The following is a 2,671-nucleotide window of genomic DNA, read 5'->3' on the forward strand; positions in this document are numbered from 1 at the left end:
CATCCTGCTTCCTTTTCCTGGTTTCCTTAGATGCAAGTTCAAGTTTGCCTGCTTCCTGGGGATCCTTAGACACAGTGCCAACTTGAGGTGGCAGAATCCAGCTGTCTAGTGTGCTTCCAGACAACAGATTGTGAACTCCTTGAACAATGACGGTATTCGACACGACAGTCCCTATGGCATAGCTACCCCGTGGAAGTCCCTGGATGAGAAGGTTCTACGAATAAGAAGAAACAATCAGCAAAATTCTGATGGTTCTGACAGCGAGGTGCTGACATCGAGAACAGCAAACAGACGACTCCCAAGTTCTAAGCCTGAGAGAATGAGGCAGGGGAGGCTGCCTACAGAGGAAGTTGGCATTGTGATAGTTGGAGGGCAGAGAGTGGTACATTTGAAGTGTCACAATCTACCCAGAGGCAGTGGTTGTGGTAGAACCAGATCTTATGTAGGGAACAGTTTGGAAATGCCGGGCCATTATGGACTCAAGCAGCAGTAACACCAGGAGCTCCAAGAAAAAAGAAGGTCTCAGACTTTTTCTTTTTAAAGACGGGGTCTGGTGAAGCTCAGGCCCTGAACTCACTACACAGTTAAAGATGAACTTCTGAACCTCCTGTGTCCACCTGCTGAATGCTAGGTGTGTACTACCACACCCAGTTTATGTAATGCTGGGGATCGAACCCAGGGCCTCATTCATGCTAAGCAATCACTCACCCACTGAGCCACATTCTCAACTGATTTTTTTCTTGTAGAATTAGATGCAGAAGAGCCATCCAGTGTTGGCCCTCCAGCCTCAAAGAGCAGCATCAACTCTACTGTGATCTTCAGATGGCCAGCTTTCTTGGCGGAGGACATGCTTGCCAACTTTCTAAGATCTCTTGAGAGGTAAAAAGATGATTGATTGACTGATGTCTCTCTGTCTCTCCATCTATGTTTTATAATATACCAATAGAAAGTTTGCATGCATACTACTTTGACTAATGCCCATTTTTATTAAAATCGGACCAATACAAATACATAGTAAAGGAAAGAGGACAAAAACACATTAAAGGGAAGAAGCCAGGGCTGGAGAGAGGACTCATCTGTTGATAGCTAGGCTCACAACCAAGAGAGAAGACGTCAAATGGGCTCTGCAGAGTCAGAACGGGGGGCCGCTCCCAAGGTCAAAAGACGAAAGCTGCAATAGCGATTTCCTTCTCTATTTCTGTGTAGCTCAGGCCACATCTGGACTTCTGTTTCCACGATGCAAGTCTTCACAGAAGACACAGAAACAGTGTCTGGAGCAGGGCAAAACTTCAAGAAATAGACGTTGGTACTCAGAGAATAAGAACTATAAAATACTGGAAAGAAAGCATCCAGAGAACAAGACGAAGTAAATGAAATGCAGGTACCAGGTATTTTGAATGCAACGGATTAATTAGACAGGAATTGTCTCACAGGAAGTAAAACAGGCAAAGAAACAGAGGAAAGGGAATTACTGATTCAATTCAGGAGGCTGAATTCTGAAAGCAAAACAGACAAAATTAACCAGAGAATTATCAAAGAAATTATGCAAAAAACCTCCTTTTGCTTGAAAAAGTTTCCATGTTGAATGGGATTAATGGCTCACAATAATGAATAAAATTGGCCAATAATAAAGAACAGCATCATCATATTTCAAAGTTGTAGGGATAAAAAAAGATCACAGAGGGGAGGGGACAGGAGAGGGGAGGGGAGGGGAGGGGAGGAGACAGGAGAGGGGACAGGAGAGGGGAGGGGAGGGGACAGGAGAGGGGACAGGAGAGGGGAGGGGAGGGGACAGGAGAGGGGAGGGGACAGGAGAGAGGAGGGGACAGGAGAGGGGAGGGGAGGGGAGAGGAGAGGGGAGGGGACAGGAGAGAGGAGGGGAGGGGAGAGGAGAGGGGAGGGGACAGGAGAGAGGAGGGGACAGGAGAGGAGAGGGGAGGGGACAGGAGAGAGGAGGGGAGGGGACAGGAGAGGGGAGGGGAGGGGAGAGGGGAGGGGAGGGGAGAGGGGAGGGGACAGGAGAGGGGAGGGGAGGGGAGAGGAGAGGGGAGGGGAGAGGGGAGGGAAGGGGAGAGGGGAGGGGAGGGGACAGGAGAGAGGAGGGGACAGGAGAGGAGAGGGGAGGGGACAGGAGAGGGGAGGGGACAGGAGAGGGGAGGGGACAGGAGAGGAGAGAGGAGGGGAGGGGACAGGAGAGGGGAGGGGACAGGAGAGGAGAGAGGAGGGGAGGGGACAGGAGAGGAGAGAGGAGGGGAGGGGACAGGAGAGGAGAGAGGAGGGGAGGGGACAGGAGAGGAGAGAGGAGGGGAGAGGGGAGGGGAGGGGACAGGAGAGGGGAGGGGACAGGAGAGGAGAGAGGAGGGGAGGGGACAGGAGAGGGGAGGGGACAGGAGAGGGGAGGGGACAGGAGAGGAGAGGGGAGGGGACAGGAGAGGGGAGGGGAGGGGACAGGAGAGGAGAGAGGAGGGGAGGGGACAGGAGAGGGGAGGGGACAGGAGAGGGGAGGGGACAGGAGAGGGGAGGGGACAGGAGAGGGGAGGGGACAGGAGAGGGGAGGGGACAGGAGAGGGGAGGGGACAGGAGAGGGGAGGGGAGGGCACAGGAGAGGGGAGAGGGAAGGGGGGAGAGGAGGGGGTGGCGAGAGGAGAGAAAAGGAGGGGAGGGGAGGGAA

At 53.1% G+C, this 2,671-nt stretch overlaps 1 long non-coding RNA gene across 1 annotated transcript; it reads left to right on the forward strand.

Annotated features, from left to right (window-relative positions):
- Positions 1–289: 289 nt before the first annotated feature.
- LOC143272354 (uncharacterized) lies at positions 290–1,635 on the forward strand. The gene is made up of 3 exons (XR_013049855.1): positions 290–631; positions 747–879; positions 1,207–1,635. It is a non-coding gene; the product is annotated as an uncharacterized LOC143272354 (long non-coding RNA).
- The last annotated feature ends 1,036 nt before the right edge of the window (positions 1,636–2,671 follow it).

Source organism: Peromyscus maniculatus, chromosome 3, assembly GCF_049852395.1.
Source record: "Peromyscus maniculatus bairdii isolate BWxNUB_F1_BW_parent chromosome 3, HU_Pman_BW_mat_3.1, whole genome shotgun sequence".
Taxonomy (NCBI): domain Eukaryota; kingdom Metazoa; phylum Chordata; class Mammalia; order Rodentia; family Cricetidae; genus Peromyscus; species Peromyscus maniculatus.